Source organism: Panthera leo, chromosome A3 (genome assembly GCF_018350215.1).
Source record: "Panthera leo isolate Ple1 chromosome A3, P.leo_Ple1_pat1.1, whole genome shotgun sequence".
NCBI classification, from domain to species: domain Eukaryota; kingdom Metazoa; phylum Chordata; class Mammalia; order Carnivora; family Felidae; genus Panthera; species Panthera leo.
The window spans coordinates 65,558,778-65,576,223 of NC_056681.1; the positions used below are offsets into that span (position 1 = coordinate 65,558,778).

The 17,446-nt window shown below is 45.0% G+C and overlaps 1 protein-coding gene and 1 long non-coding RNA gene across 6 annotated transcripts in view; both read left to right on the forward strand.

Moving 5' to 3' along the window:
- PRKCE (protein kinase C epsilon) overlaps window positions 1-17,446 on the forward strand; it is a 498,956-nt gene that overhangs the window by 392,460 nt on the left and 89,050 nt on the right. The window lies entirely within an intron of this gene.
- On the forward strand, window positions 10,357-11,328 carry LOC122216011. Its single transcript, XR_006200655.1, has 2 exons — window positions 10,357-10,408; window positions 11,048-11,328. It is a non-coding gene; the product is annotated as an uncharacterized LOC122216011 (long non-coding RNA).

Here is a 17,446-nt window from a genome sequence, read left to right on the forward strand (position 1 = left end):
TGGGTGCACCATTACATGTACGATAAGAATGAAAACCAAACAGACCTTTAAAGGACTAAAGAAAATACCAGGCATAGGATTAACCAAACGTGAATTATCCTGTACGTTATGAAAGAACAACAGAGCACGTTGTTGGCTTTGAGCTGTACACTGTTAAATGCCGCGAGAAGAGTAGTTTTGCCGTATCTGTTCTCTATAGAACATACCATTTCAACTTGGGAATGTGTTTTCAGCCCCCAGAGCAGAAGTTAACAACGTGGATGACTGCGAAAGCAGTTCATGTATAACCACCACACGTAAGGTCAGACAGCCCTTCCACGAGCACTGCCTGGACGTGGAAAGGAGACCCTGTCCGAGGTTTCAGGATACCTGTTGTGAGTGAGATTTGGGTGGGCAAGGCCTTGGAGCATTAAGTCTCAGAGCTCTACCGCCCTCTCCCCAACCCCCCCCCGCCGACCCGGGGAGCCCACATGCACACCAGGTGGTGACCGCTCACGGTAGCTTTACGAAGCAGGCCTTTCTTCCAGCGCCGCTGGGTTGCAATGGGCCACTGGGAGCAGGGCTCGGGAGTGTTCTATATGCTTGCAGGATACTCAGCCCTGCTCACACTGAAGGCATCTCAGTCTGTGTGTCCATCCCAGTCACCCAAAGAACTCTGTCTAGTCCTGTCAATGTTAGTGCCAGATCTTATTTTTTCCTTTAATTGTGTCCAATTCCTTCTAATTTTTTTTTTTTTTAAGAATTGATTTAGCATTGTGCTCTCTAGTTCGGAGAAGCAATTCTCTTGGATTCATTGTTATTCTGTGGAGACCAATGCCCTACAGCAGGTGGTTCCAGGCTGTTTATAGTAATGGAACCCTTCCTTAAAACAAAACCTGCAGAGCAGCTCAGTGTATAAAATTATAAAAGGGGACTTGGCTTTCTGGTGGCTGGCCCCCAAAGTTCCTCCTTGGCACCTGGGATTCCTGGAGTATAATTTTAAATCCCCTCTTTTCGTTGATGGGGGGAAATCAGGACTGGTAGTCCAGAGTCTCCCGGAGAGTAGTATCATGCTTGCTCTCCTGAGCACCTTTTCAGCATGTTGCTGTCATTCATGCATAAACTGTGTTTCTTGCTCTCTTCCCAGATACAAAGCACTGCGTCAGATGCTGGTGACGTGGAAATGAGTAAGATAGACGTGGCCCCTATCCTCTTGCTGGGGATAACTTTTAGGCTTTCAGGGGCAAAATCTGTCCCAGTGCATAGTCTGTGTGTTCTGGTGATAGGTCATCCCTGTGGGCACTCCCTGGGTGGATGTGTCTTACCCAATCTAGTCAGCCTCTTCATGCAAAGTGTTCCCCTTAGGAAACCATGAGAAGCCCAGCATGCCAAGAAAATCCCGCTGTGATTCTAAAACAATCCCTGAGAATCCGGTACTGGACACAAAGCACGAGGACTGAGGGGTAAATAGGAGAGTTGGACAGAATGATGGCTGAGGTTCTCTGCGATATGCTCACTTTCCGTTTTCTTTATTTTGCATCCACCCCTCCCTCTCCCCACTTCACTACGCGCCTTTTAACTAGGAGGTGAAGGATAAAAACTCAGCTTATTAATGTAGGTTTTCCTACATTTACAACCACAGCACACAAATATACAAGCACGTCTCTCATTTTGCTAAGTGTATTCTTGGAAACCATAGCAGAAAGCGGAGTGGGGAAAAGCTGATCTTTTCTCTCCAAGCCAGTTGCTGAACATCTTGCAGTTAGCCGCTTGTGCCGCTAGAGGGCGACGGTACTTGGAAGGGAGGGCTGAGAGGGTGGCTATTGAACTAGGCGATACTGATGAAATAGCCACTGGTTATTATGTTTGATTGATCCACGGCCAGGAAGAGCAGGCGGGAGAGCTAAAATGCTTTAGGCTCAGCTAAGTGAGTGAATTGGTGATATTCTAGGAGAATAAATTTTGGAATTACCCCCATGTCCAGCAATGCAGGACACTTTTTTTCTTATGAGCAAGATTCTGAAGTTACGCAGGGGAAAAAAAAAAAAAAACACGGACAAAAAGTCAGGGGCAGAGCTGTGCTTTTCTTTTAAAAATAGATACATAGAAGCATGTGTTTGTTTATTCCTACTTGGTGTTTTTGTTTTACTTCTAAAACGAGAACAGCTGAAATAATTTCTGAATTGTTCTGGACTTTGGAGCACAGACTCCCAGACAGTCTCTGTGGTCTGGGCCCTCAAAAACCCACCTGACAAGGGCTGAAGCTATTTGAGGCTGTGTGAAGCAGCCCAAGTTTGTTTTCCCCTGCACTTGAAAATGAAAGCCTAGCACGCTCCCAGGACAGAGAACTCTTTTGCAGCTTTTTTTTTTTTTTTTTTTTCCAGAGAAAGCCTCGTCTCCATTCTTTCTGCTGCAGTAGTTCTTACTAGGGACCCCTGGACCCCTCTTCTGCCTAGATTGGAGTTGCATTTTCCTATCAAACTCCTTGAAGATGCAAATTGTTAAATAACCCAGGGAGAGGACAGAGGATTCATTTCTAATGACCTGACAGAACCCTCCTTCCCCTCTGAGCCCCAAGGGTTGTTGACTATAATAAGGTTTTAGTCCTCAGATCCTTCATTTGCTAATTTTTGCTGCACAGAAGGACAGCTAACTGCCATTACAATAGTCTTACTCCTCTGACACCCAAAAGTCATCTAAATATATCTATAAATGAAGTTCACATGAACGTCAATTAATGATGTATTTCTTAATACTGACTAATTGGGCAGCCCAAAATCAATTAGACTTCCCTGCATGGAAGGCTTCTTTAGAAAATGGTAGTGGATGATACTGGGAAGGACATCTTGGCCACAAATGCTTCAACTATAGCTCAAGGGATTGAGATTATCATCAGCAGCCTGCACTAGAAGCAAAGTCTTACTGAAAGCTATCTCTCTTCTAGATTAGATAGAAGAACCGGGGAGGTACAAGGAAACATTTTCTGAGGTTGACTATACTCTGAGTTAGGGGATAGTGTGGACTGGGACTTGGAAAACGCCTCACCGGCCTAACACTGGGAGCACGACCAACTACCGCAGGAGGCACAGTCAACAGCGACTGATGTTTTCTAGCTCTTTCGGGCTCTCTCTGTGGGCTCCTTAGTATTACAGAATTTTGCTACCTTATGCTCACATGTCTCTCTTTGCCTCTGGAAGTCCCTGGCCCGGGTAATTTATGTTCCTTTGCATGTGATTGAGGGGGCGGGGAAGGGGGGTTAGGTGTTGTCGCTGACTGTGAGCTGACGCCTTCTACAGATGTTGCTCTTTACTTTTAACCAGGGTATGAAGGAGAAGGTGTTGACTTTCTAACTTACAAGACCATACTCTTAAGTTCTTTGACCCTTGCACATTCTTAACCCTTTGAAATATTTTCCTTGTTTCCACACCTCAGAGCTAGGATCCTAGAGTATAGGGTAATAATTCTCCAGGCTTCTTTTATTCAGACAGGTAAAGGAGTGGGGGTGGGGGTGTTGATGTAATTCCTGGCTCATTTAAACCTAAAGGCCTACCCTTAAGGGAAGAGAAAAGGGGAAAGCGACCGTCCAAGACCTGAACCTTGAAATAACACTGTCCACCAAGTATCCAAGTGGCAGGAAACGTGTCTGTAGGTGATCTAAGCAACCTCTCCCTGAGTCTCCAAGAGGAACAGTGTTTGGTTGGGGTTTGTCATAGTTTCTAACCTATTCACGAAATAGTTTCTTTCCCAACAAGTGAATGCCAGTGTCACTCCTTGGAAAGTCTTTCTCTGACTCTACCAGTAGACCATTCATGTTACTATCTGTCCATTGATTGCTAAGCTTTACAGTGAGAAAAAGGACACAGTCATTTGGAGGAAATGGGGTATTCTTCTCATTGGAACCTCCAAAGATCATTTGGGTGTGGGGACCACAGTTCAGTTCAGAGATCTGTTGTAACTAAATTTGGAGACGTTACTTTTCAGATTTTAGCAGACACCCTTTTACCTTCCTATTCTGGAATTAGATCCTTCTGACAGGTCTTTGCTTTGTCTTAATGATCAAGGTCTGGTGTGACTAGAGGTCAGAAACATAAGCAAAAAAGAACATTTAAATATTTTTCAATTGGAAAATTACCCTGAAATATCTTTACTATATTTCCCAGCTGTAAATGATCACAGATGCTTTGAGTCATGCTGCTGATTCCAGGAAGGTGTTTACACAAGTTGAGAAAGTGGAAGGGGCCAGTTGACGCATGCTTTAGTTGATGGCATTGTCTCCTTGGAAGCTCAGGCCCCCTTGCCTTATGCACACGGGGCTGATGGAATGCCGCTGCTGACTCTGTCATAACTATGTCTTCTGAGACGGTATTGCTCCCCTCCTCTCCCCCGCCCCAACACATTTGTAAAGACCCAGCAGCAGCCCTCCGGAGATTACTATTTCACAGACATTCCAAAGGGCTGCTTGCAGATAGCTCAGCCACCATTTTAACCTTGGCATTTCCCTTGAGAGAATAGAGGAGTAGCAGGCCAGGACCTAGAGGAAGGACATGAAAGTGGTAAGGGGCTTCAGGGGGTCTGTGGGGAGATGAGATAGCCCTGTACAATATCGGGTGAGGGGGAAGAATTGATAAACTCCCTTTCCTGGGTTTTGTAGATTCCCCTCCGTTTATCCCTGCCTGCCCGTTTGAGTGTTGGCGTGGCTAGAGTCACCCCAAAGGAAATGTTGCAGTAATCAGAGTCACCTGCCTTTATTTTGATCTTGCTTTGCTTTCCTTCCCTTCCTTTCTTTTCCCAAACATTTGTAAATGGAAATAGATAATCAGAGGTTGGATTGGCTAAAGCTGTTGGTTGCCTCTTGCTAAACCAGTGTCTGGGGAAAAGAGGGCAAGAGACCACCTGCTCTAATTAGAAATCCTAGACGTATATTCATTTAACAACTTTGTATTACTCAGTGCATTGTCTTCGAGTAAACTGTGAAAATAAGTGATTTCTAGTGCTCGGGGCATAGTCTGTGAACTGATGTGTCTGTGTCTCTCATAAATTTTCCATTTGGATGATCAGAGCAGGGCAGAAGTTTTTGTGGCGCTATTAAGTTACAGGCAACTGTTGTCACTGGCCGACCCTGGGTTGTAGGTGCGTGGGAACTTGGTCGAAGCCTTCATGGCGCGGAGAAAAGCTCATTTCTAGGGCGAAGTCTGCCTCGGGTTTGTCGGGAGCTTCTGCTAATTATTCTTGTGTCAGTGCTTCTGTTTTAACCAAGCTGGCAGAATTTTATCTTATCCAAACAGATACACAGCAAAAGAAAACTAATTTGGGCAATTAGAATTGGTGGTAAATCTGAATTATGTGGAATATGTTCAGAAAGATGATGTACTACTACCTCTGTGAGTGGAATGGAATTAGAACTGCTAACTCTTAGCTGCCAGGTAGGGGTTCCCTAGGAACCTTCCATGATAAAACGATAAGCGTAATTTTAATTAGCACATTTGCTAGAGAGTAGATGGGTGCTGTCAGTGTGCTTAAAGATTTGTGTTCTTCAGTTAGTTACACAGTTTTCATGCATTTGAATTGGCCATTCATTGGCCAAACAATGCATTCCTTTATAAAGATAAATTTTCAATTTATTCCCATTTGAGATATTACAGCATTGTGTTTGGACACATGCCACATGGGTGAAGTGCACTGTATACTGAGGCCTTGTCCACCTTAGTGGACACCACAGTGGTTTAGAGCCCCGAAGAACAGCCTGAGGCGGCCTCTGAGAGGCGACTTGGACCGTGCCTGGGAGGCGGGACGGAGGGGGTACCTGGCAGCTTAAGGTAGTGCATGTTGTGCCCTCTTGCAGTCTTGTGCATCTCTTCTGCCTGTTCAGCACATGTTCAGGTTTAGGCCCAGTCCACACGGTACATAATGAAACACCAACGATAATCTCAAGAGGTGGCATGGCATGTCTTGGAGTTCTCCGAGAACAGAGATGGAGAATGAGCAGTTTATACCCTGGAGGCATGCTGCCTTGTGTTTAGTAGGTGCTCAGAAAGTATCTGCCAAAGATTGATTGGCATTTATGAAATGAAGGTACCAAACTTAGACTTAGCCGGGCAGGGCCTGAAGGCTCTCGGATGCAGGACCGCCCATCCTTAGGAAGCCAGTTTATTTCAGAATAGTTACTTAGTTTTCCTCTGATGTGGCAAACCAAGAATTTGACGCAGAGCAGAGGAACAGTAAAATTCATGTGAATCTGGAAATGCACCTCTTTTCCAGGCATTTATTTGGAGTTTCCTGGCATTGGATTGTTTGTAGGTCAGTATTGCAAGAGAGTGCACATTTTTTACATAATACTGTGGTTGAAAGCAGGGTTTCCTTACCAGCTCACTGATTATTTCACTAAGTAAGGAATTAGTCAGAAGGCAATTGAAAAGTCTTTTGTTTTCATTGTTCATAAGAGACTGCGATGGTTTGCCTGCACTTTACATCATTGGTGGATAGATCTCCCCTGTGGAATTCTTAAAAGAAGGGTCATGAACATGTGTAAACCTCAGCTAGTCTGTATCCAGGATGAAGAGAAGTAATCTATTTGGGTGAGCCTCATCAGTGGTGAACCATCTAATTTATAAGCATGCCTTCTGTGCTAGGTCCAGTAAAGGATTCAGAAAGAGACCTCAGGAGCCACTGGAGGAACCAAGACCACAAAAAAGTGTTGACTTGGATTGTCTGGTGGTACTCACCTACCTCATAATTCAGACAGTCTTAGCTGGGCAGAACCAAAATTATATTAAATACATGGACTGATACGTCTAACTAATCAGTCATTATTATTGACTGGCTGTTACATACAAGGTGTAAGTCCTGCTCTCATGGCCTGAGAAAGTCTCGTTGAAGAAGTAGGGTAGAAAAATAGCACTGAGGCAAATAACCCTGTATGCATTCGCAATATATGCCAATGGTATAAGTTTATAGTGCACAGGATATGATTACTCATTCTCTTGGGAGGCTTGAGGACTGCCATGAGTTTACTGGAGAAAGGGTTCTGTAAATGCTGTCTTCACTGGAAGGGACGTCACCAAGGAGGAGGAGAATAGGAAGTGTTTGAAATGTGGAGAGGAGGCCCTGGGAGCAGAGTTGCCTAGATGGTTCAGAAGTGACAAAGACCAAGGACGGCTTGCAAGATGGAGTGAAATCAAGTCAAGTAGGAGGCAGTGAGATAGACTGAAATTTGGATCACCACCAGATGGGGAGGTTCTAGTGTGAACTACTCAAAACACGATCCCCAGACTAGCAGTATTGCAGTGGATTGCAGAGATCCAGAATCTTGGGTCCCAATCTGGACCTACAGACTCAGAATTTGGGGATTTGGGGTCCAGGAATCTGTGTTCTTAAAAAAGCGTCCTTTTGATTCTTCTGTACACTGAAGTTTGAAAAGCACCATTAAAGATAGTTTGGGCTTTGTTCCAAATGACAGTGGAGACCCTTTGAAGGCTCTGGAGTAGAGAGGTGGCCTGTTTTTTAGTGAGCTAGCAAACCAGGGCCTTGGGGACATGGTCTTCAATCTGTACGCTTCTTCAGTATTCTCACTTGTAATTCTCACTCACCTGCTGGTCACCACCTGCACGAGAAAACCTCTCCAAATTGCCAGTCATTTAACTGTGGGAGCTGAAGTCATATAAATGCTCTTTGAAGTGGTTTCTGAAGGCTGAGGGTAGGTCCTGTCTGGGTAGTGATGTGGTGTGCATCTATGGTAGGTTTCTGTAAGTAGGGGTTTTGTTTTAATGCGTGTGTTATGCAAAAACTTAGCTAAGTCACCAATGATAGCAAACACCTTTATGGTGCTTTATAGTTTAAAACGTAGTACAAAGGACTGATTTGAAATGAGTCCATCACTGAGTGAGCCACGTGCCAGCCACCAAATAAAAGGAGGCTTGTGAATGAAAAATTAGAACTAATATTTTCCTTAGCAGTTTTGGTTTTTGTTTTTGTTTCCAGACCCAAGCACCTATAGTAAAGGTAATCTGTTTTCTGTGCAGTCACTACTATCGGATCTTGATTTTGATAGTTGGGGAAGCCAACGTCCGTGTTTGTCCAGGCTCACACAACCAATAAGCAGCTGAGTTAGGATTCAAACGCAGGCAATCTGGGTCCAAAGGCTGACCTCAGACCACTACACCAAGCAGGTGAGAGTGTGGATGGAGAACGATATCAGAACATTAAAAAACACCCACTGACAAGGTACCACAAATAGGATTTGACTATAGTCCAGTCATACCCTATTCCTGTTGAGGTGTGCAAGTTCCTGAGTCTTTTTTTCCCCCTCATTCGTGGCATTAAATGAATCTATTTAGAGAATGGATTTCTACATTTAAAGAAACCAGCGTTCTAGCCAAATTAAATTTGTTGCCCCCGCTCCCGGTCTGCATCAGAGCTACAGCTCAACCCGAAACTCTCTCTTGCTTTGTCCCTATCACCACCTTTCCCGGTCATTAAGAACAAAAGGTTTGTGAACACATTAAACCTACGCTGTTTGTGTTCTGCTTTTTGAGTACCTATACCTGTTTAGTGCAGGCTACCTGGTGTCGATCGGAGTCCGTGCCCATAGATTTTTGAAAGCAACACATGCCAGAATTTAGCACTTTCTTACAATAGCACAACCGTAGCTAAACAATTCCTTTGAGAGGGCCCTGTGCTATTACACCAAATATTTAGAAGTTTATCTCACCACACCGCCTGGCATTCTGAGTAAACGTGGGCAGTAGTATGGAGATCAAAGAATTTAATAATCAAAAAACCACCTTTCACGCTCTATCTGCCATCAAATGAGAGTATTAGTGAAGTGGTATGGAAATCCTCTTTAGCACGCCTGCAGCCACCAACCATGCCACTTAAGATTTAAAACAATGTGATTGAGCGTTCAGAATCCACAGGATTGAGTTGTATGGGTACGTTAGTGTATTATTTCCAAGTTGCCAGTTTCCCCCAGATTAGCACATTTTCATTTCGGCTTTATTAAAGGAGTCAGAACATGAAAGGGGATTTAGCACAGTGGAGATGTCAACCACGCTTCCTTGCCATCATGGAGTGGCTTATTTGGTTCAAGGCAGCCATGCATGTGAGTCCAACAACGTGACTATGGGACTAAAAGTCAAGCCAAGTGGGATTGATAGAAAGGAAAAGACAGAAATACAATGATGCAGTGAAACCACAGCTCTCTAGCCCCGGGTGGGAACTTCAGGCCCTTGATTTGATTTCATATGGCCCTACAGTTGCAAAACGCACGACACAACACAGTATCAGCTACACAGTAAGTGCTTTCGTACAGCATTACTGGAATGGCTTGGATGAGCCCAGCATGGTGTTAAGCATTGCAGAGACGCAGCCAGATGCAGGGGACGGGGCTCTGATCACTCCAGGAGACGCCTCCTGTTGTGGAAAGCCATGGTTTTCATGAGAACACACTCTGTCCGTCAGAGTGCTAGAATGGAGGAAGCTGGAAACCTTTGGTTCAGGAATTTACATTCTAGGATCTTGTTACAGATGATCAGCTCTGTCTGCTACCCAGAGCCGGGAGACGTGGGGGGCAGCTTTCCTTTTCTTCACGTTTGGTGCGGATCAACCTGAATATCTCCATCTAAGCAGTTTCCGTATTCTTCCCACAATTGAAGGGAAATATTGATGTACCTTCTCCATTCAGAGTCACCTACCTGGTATTTGCTTATCTTTAAAGCTGGCACAAGAACTTTGCATAATCTTTGGAAAGAAAAGAAAGGTAAGAAAGGAGCTACTTGTAAAGGGAACAATTCAGTTAACTGGTCAGTTGTTTTGTATACACAAGATTGAAAAAAACTTTCCTTGATTGCTTTTCACTGAATAGACTTGGTCACTTTACCATGAATGTGGGTACGTTCTAATCCTCTGAGTGGTGAGCTGGATTTTTCTCTAAATAGAATCAAGTAAGCACAGAAACAAAAACAAAGATAGAGAAACAGAAAAAACAATAGCAACAGCAATAACCTGCTTCAAGGACTGACCTAACCCAGGACCACAGGCTTTATTTGCAGGGTAGTAGGTGCATGAGCTCCCTGGAAATCACACCTCAATATGACCTCTATAGGTGCTGCTTTTTGTGTTGGGCCCAGGAAACGATAAGGTGACAGCTTAGTTTCTGGAATCAGAGCAGCAGCTAAATGAGTTGTTTCAGTCCTGTGTGGGGTCCATCTCTAGCACCAAAACTGAGCATCTCAGCTAGTTCTTTACTCAGCTGCACATGCACCGAGCCTAGACAAGATGGGGTTACACAAGACAGGGATGTCCTGAGCCCCACCTATTGGTGCTTATGACCTAACAAAGACACAGGAAGGCTTATGCATGAGAAACAAGCAGAGTTGGATACAGTCACACACTGGATTGGGAGGAACAGCCTGAGCTCATGGGAAGAACATTGGTAAAGAACAAGACTATGATGTGGACCTTGGCTGGGTTGGGAAAATGGAGTTAGAACAAGAATACTTTTATTCCTATGCTTATTCCTATGAAGTGTTTTTTTTTTTTTTTTTAATTTTTTTTTTAACGTTTATTTATTTTTGAGACACAGAGAGACAGAGCATGAACGGGGGAGGGTCAGAGAGAGGGAGACACAGAATCTGAAACCGGCTCCAGGCTCCAAGCTGTCAGCACAGAGCCCGATGCGGGGCTCGAACTCACGGACTGCGAGATCATGACCTGAGCTGAAGTCGGCCACCCAACCGACTGAGCCACCCAGGCGCCCCTCCTATGAAGTGTTTTTAACACTTAGAAGGAACATTCCAGAGGTCCTTAACATTGGCTTCAAACAGCCAGCAACTGGTGACAATGGGCTCCAATGAACAGGCAGTGTCTTCTTCCTCTTTAAATGATCTCTTGGTATCATCAAAGACAGATTTGGCCTATGTCACCATCTTGCCCAGAATGGGAAGACCAGATTCTGGGTGGGCAGTAGGCATAGCACAGAGCCTAAAACCTCTGCTGGGTGACTGGGCCACTAAGTTGAGCAAACGAGTGAGGGGCAAGGTTCCTGACACCTTGGTGCTTTCCTGGAGTCCAGGTCAACAGCCAAGGAGAGAGGACAGTCATCAGATGCTATACCACAGGAGTGGCACTTGATGAACAAAACAGCCAATGGGGGAAACCAGGAAGAAGGACCTTGGGTTTTGTGAGGTGCCACTGAGGTACAAGACAGTGACGCTCTGATGATGTGGTGAAGTGGAAGAGACTCAGCAAAGCCACACTGCTATCCTTTTCACTGTTCCCCATTGAAACCCTCTTGATTCTATCATTTTCAAAATGGCAACTGGGGCACCTGGTTGGCTCAGTCAGTTAAGCGTCCAACTCTTGATTTCGACCCAGGTTATGATCTCCTTGTTCGTGAGTTCGAGCCCTGCGTCGCACTCTGTGCTAGCAGCATGGAGCCTGCTTGGGATTCTGTCTCCTCTCTCTCTCTATCCCGCCCCTGCTTGTGCTGTCTCTCCCTCTGTCTCTCCCTCCCTCCTTCCCTCTCTCTCTCTCTCTATCTCTCAAAATAATATTAAAATGGGGAGGGGAATTAACGACATGCCATTATTCCCACTTAACTTCAGACACTGCCCTTGTTCATGGCAGGAAGACACTCCAGCAGTCAACATTGTGGACATGTAGCCTGTTTGGGGGCTGTTCCATACGTACTGTCGTGTCATGTCATAGAAGCTTCTTTCTCATAAGATGTTGATGACCGCTGTAAAAGGAAAGTGTTCTCTGATGTATTGAATGCACACCCTTCCTCTTGCCCCTGGCTTTCACACAGTTGAAAGTGCGTGGTGCAGGTTGGCAGTAACTTGAAGTTGTTCTCTGAGCAAAGTGAAGCTCTAGTCAGAGGCAGGAAATGTTTATTTGAACTTTATTGGGTGAGTCAGTTTGCTACAGCTTTAGGTCACTTTAAACTTGGGGCATCCTGTGTATGTCAAATAATCATAGTTTTAAGCAATTGGAGACAAACATCAGATGTACCTGAATGAAGCTTAGACCTTCTCAACCGGCAAACTGTCAAGTGGAATTTTTACTATTTGGCCAATTCTGATTAAGGCTTTCCCACATGAAAATAAGCATCTCCCCTTTTACCCAAAGTAGGGTGGACTCTACCCTCAATTGCTTCTAGAAGATCGTTACAAGACACAGCCATGTGAAAACCCACTCTCTATTTCCCATGCTACCATTGCTGTTGGCAGAATCGGTTATTGTGATAGGCATTCAGTTGAGATAAATCTGAATTTGAGGAAATATCACAACAAGGTCATTACACTCAAGTAAGGCCTTTGAACGATGGGAGACGAAAGGAAGAGAAGGCCTATGAGAAGAAGGACTGAGAATGTGTGAAAATAATTTTTTGTAGACAACATTATTTAAGTGATAATTATTTTTGTTATTGTATCGGGACGCTGACATCACTAATCCTAATTCTTATTCACACGAGACTCTTCTCTATTAATTGAGAGTTGAGTCTCCAGTGAGAAAAAGGATGTTTCCTTTGATGATGACTTGCTTTCTTTGTGGGGAAATACAATTGTTGGGGCACCTGGGTGGCTCAGTCAGTTAAGTGTCTGACTTCAGCTCAGGTCATGATCTCATGGTTCATGAGTTTGAGCCCCGCGTCAGGCTCTGTGCTGACAGCTCAGAGCCTGGAACCTGCTCCGGATTCTGTGTCTTCCTCTCTCTGCCCCTCCCCCACTCTCACTCTGTCTCTCTTTCTCAAAAACATTAAAAAAATAAAAAACAAATTAAAAATTGTTTTGGTTAAGTTTCCCAGAGTGATTGGATTTTTCCTTTGGTTCTACCAAGGAGGTGTAATAGGAGGAAGGATGGCTTGTTATTCTTGTTCAAAGATAATGAAGTATTTAGGACAGTGGCAATAGGGAACAGTGGGAATAACTTCAGGCTGCCTTCTACCACTCCATCTTGAAGTCTGCTTCCAGAATAGCTTTGCATAAAATCAGCTTTCTTTATGCCATTTCACAACTCAGAAATATTTCTAGGGTTCTTTGGTTCCTCCCTGTACCACCCCCACCACCCAATCTGTCTTCCTACCCACATCCAGAGTTTATGCCATTTCCTAGATAGCAAGTTTTTTCCCACCTGCTTGCTCCCAGCCTCCCCATCCCCACATGCAGTGTCCCTGTCTGTTTCCCTCTGTCCTCAAGGGCTGTTCCTTTCACTTGCCAGGACTTCTCCTCCACCCGCCCCCCCCTCCTGACTCTAATTCAGATTTGTGTCATCCAAATTCCTATAGAAATGGCCACTTTGACCAGGACCAGTGATATTATGGAAAATAAAATATAAAAAGGATTTTCCCATGACTGTTTCCTATAATGATCATAAGTGCTAAAGCCTGGATGACAGATGATTACTCTCTATGGTGGCTAGAAAGTAATGACCCAGATACATAGCTTTCACGATCTGATTTGTACATAACAATAGAACATTTTGTGTTGCTTTTTGTGGTTTCCCGTGTTCAGTTTCTAGTTCTTTGAAACCAAAGCCTTGGCTTATGTTATCTTTCATATCCCCCTAAGTACCCACTCCAGGGCTGGACACCCAAGAAAGACCTGTTGAACTGATAGATTAAATGGTGTAGATGTGGAGGGGTCAAGGAGATGTCACAGAGTGTGACGTGAGGATCCATGATTCCCTTAGATGGTGCATTGGAGAAATCGTTCATCCTGTCACTGGCACATCAAAGGAGGACTGTTCCAAGTCCAGTCTTTTGTTGGGCACTCATGTGAAATTGATTCAAAAGCGATAGAATCTTTGCACATATAAACAGCTAACAAATGATGGAGAATGTGCGTCCAAACAAATCCAATTGGCAGGACATGTGGTGCTGTTGAGAGGAAGCCTCTGGCTATCCATCACACCTTGAAAGATGAACAGGGCAGGCCCAGCTTTCCCTTCAAAGGCAGGAAAGGTTAGCGCTCTGGGAAAACAGAGCCCAATGGGAATTTCAAACACACGGTGTGGCCCTTCCGGCTTGTAGGTCATTATTAACTATTCTTACCCTAAATGGCCATGACATATAATCTCTTTCCTAATTTTATTATTTTACTTACTATCACAAGACCGTAACTTTTTAGACATTCAGGTGAGATTAAGGGAGGAGGAGGTGGAATAAGGCTTTTAAAACCTTTGGTTACCTCAGAAAACATATTTGCTTACTTTACCAGGAAGTTGGATTTTTGTTTTGTTTTGTTTTCTACTGATGCCAAGAGGGGATTAACGAGTAGCTGCTGGGTTTGCCAGCTTTCTTTTGATTTCAGTTTATGTAATTAAGCAGTTCCCAGAATGACTTGAGGTTCTCACTATGCATCAAAACATGCTTCTCAGATGTGTTAGGTGTGGAGGTCAGAAAGGATCCAAACTCACTGAACAGAGGGAGGGGGAGTGAAAAACTGATCTTGCTTTAGCAGCAGTCCATCCTATCTAAAAAGGGTTGATTCTGCTTTGGGGCCATGTACACTGAGGTATATTGAGTAGAAAGGTTAAAACAGAAGTTCAGAATGAGCTAATGTTGGAATAACTCAAAGTGAGGTTAACAATAGAAATAACACGGGAAACCAGCTCTGATTTACTGTTGAATTTCCAGCAACTAGAGCCTCACGCATGGTGGATGTTCAAGAACTTGTGCATTTGACAAAGACACACTAGTAACCCACTAGGTGCCGGGCTCCATTCTAGCTGCTGGAGATACAGTAAGGGATTTAACCTCCCTCAGGATGTTCACATGAGTAGGCACAAGACAACCTGCCCGAGACATGGGGAGGAAACCAGCCTAAAAAGCCAAGGGAGCCAAGCGTTTGCAGGAAGAGGATGTGATCACAAGAAAATGCTGCTAAAAGGACAGGAAAATGAAGAGTTGGTAATGGTGGCAGCTATACAGCCATCAGTGACAATAGGAATAGGCCACCTTCACAGAGTACCAGTCGTGAACCATGCATCTTAACATATAATTTCATCCCCCATAAGACACCTGTAAGGCAGGTCCTATGTCATCTGCTTTTTACAGATGAGAAAACTGAGGACAGAATTGAAGTCATTTGCCCGAGCTCAGATAGCCAGTAAGTGACAGATTCAGGAGGGAGCTCTTCTCTGTCACTCCATGGACCCTGTTCTTAAATGCTGTGTGTCTGGGGTTGGTGGAATAAAAAGCAGTCAGGGAGTGGAGAGGGGCATGGGGAAGCGAAGTTTTCTCCTCCTGAAAGATTTGGATTCTTTCAAAGTCAGCTGAGGAAATGCAGCGTTGTTGCTAAAGCCCAAGTCCGGGCTGGTGACCATAGGAAGGCACTGTAGCAGTTGTTTCTGATGGCGTGTTTCAGCTAGAGCAGGGCAGCGTTGGATACGTGACACAGCTGCACTGCTGGGTGGAAAGGCTTGCCCCCAGTGCTTCAGGGCTGCAGTTCTCAGAGTGGGGTCCCCAGACCAACAGCGTTGACATCACCTGGGAACTTGTTAGAGATGCAGATTCTCAGATTCACCACCCCAGGTTTTCCAAATCAAAACCTCGGGGGACGAGGGGTGGAATCCATGTTCTAACAAGTCTTTGTGTGATTCTGATACACAAACCCGTGTTCTTGGGGTATCCTTGAAACCAGAAGAGGAAAAATCCGAACAGCTTATAATCCATGTATCTCACAGATGCAAAACACCTTGGCAGAAACCAGATGGAAGACTGATTCTGAACCCTGGCTGCACGTTGAGGTCACATGGGAAGCTTTGAACACTACCAATGCCCAAGTCCCACCCTCAGAAATCCTGGTGTCATTGGGCTGGGGTCAGCCTGGGCATTTGGTTCTTGTAATGAAGGCTTGAATGGGGAGTGGATGATTGAGTGAATGGTTGGCAAGGCAGCCTGTGTATTTTTGAGTTAGAATCATACTTGGGGGAGAAAACAAGGCAGGTCTTGAAGGGGAAAGAAGACAAATGGAAGAGAAGCCAGACCTTAGGCCCTTTGTGAATACCAATACAGCTTGAATAAATCTGGACACTGTTGTGGGAGGAGAAGGCAGTCTGAATTCATAAGAATTCTTAACGGGGGACTTATTTTCAGAGCACTTCCAATTGTAAAGTAAATATGCTATCAAGACTGCTTCATGAATAAAGAAGTATTGTGATTTTTAGTCAGTCTTAATGGAAGTGTTTCTACTAATTTTGGTTGAAAACAGTATGCTCACCTCCTCCTGGCAGCTTCACTCAGACTCTGTCTATATGTTAAGAATGTGCTCTGTTCCTCTGGCCTCTCCAACATCAATGTTTTCCCTTTGCTCCATGAACATTCCTCCCCCGCTGAGCTGCTTAGCTCCTGTCCTGGGCATTCTCACTCTGTCCCCAAATCCTGGGATTTGTTCATGCCCTCCACCCCGCATCCTCATTTTCTCAGGCCCTAGCTCTGTCCAGAATCCACCATGGTCCCTGGCTTAGAGAACCCGCCCTTCTCTTGCTCTTTCATCTTTAAGACACTCTGCTCCTATTTTGCTTTTCATTCTGCCCATTTCTCATCTCTACCCCTGGATGGTAAGTTCTGCAGGGACAGTGCTGGCTCGTCATTCTTTGTCTCCTACCCAGCCCAGCACCCCACACCCCCACAGCCTTAGGAAATGGTAGTCAAGAAATTCACCGCAAAGTGAATATCCATCTATCTGCCTCGCACATGCTCATGTAACGTGCTCACGTAGGGCAGATAAAGAAGGCCCCTCCTCCCATGAGGTAGGAGTGTGGTCGGGCCATTCAGAAGGCTGCCTTGAGGGAGGAATCCACGGGAAAATGTGCCAAGATGGGAATCCCAGAAGGAACCTCCTCCAGAGTGAAAAGTGGCCCTCGCAGAAGGGGCACTTGCAGCCTCATTACTTTGTAGTAGTTTCCTAGGACTGCCTTTAACATATCACCACCAGTTTGGGAACTTAAAACAATAGAAATCCAGTCTCTCACAGCTCTAGAGGCCAGAAGTCTGGAACCAGTGTCACTGGGCCAAAATCAAGGTGTGGGCTGGGTCCTGCTCTCTCCCAAGGCCCCAGGGGAGAGTCCGTCTTTGCCTCTTCCAGCTTCTGGTGGCCGCCATGTTCTTTGGCTTGGGACTACATCACAGTCGCTACCTCTGAGGCCACATTGCCTTCTCCCTGCTTCAAAAAACTCCCCCCTGCCTTTCTCTTATAAGGACAACTGTGACTGCATTTAGGGCCCACCCTGGTGATCCAGAATAACTTCTCATCTCAAGATCCTTAGCACATCTGCAAAGTCCTTTTTTGCTAAGGTCACATTTGCACATTAAGGGATTAGGACATGGATTTCTTCTGGGGAGCCATTATCCAACCTACCCCACGTGTAAAGGTAACTGGAGCTTCCAAAGGGGCAGAGATTTGCCCAAGGACACACTCCAAGGTCGTCACAGAAATCAGACAAAGACCCAAGTCTCCTTTCTGTCAGC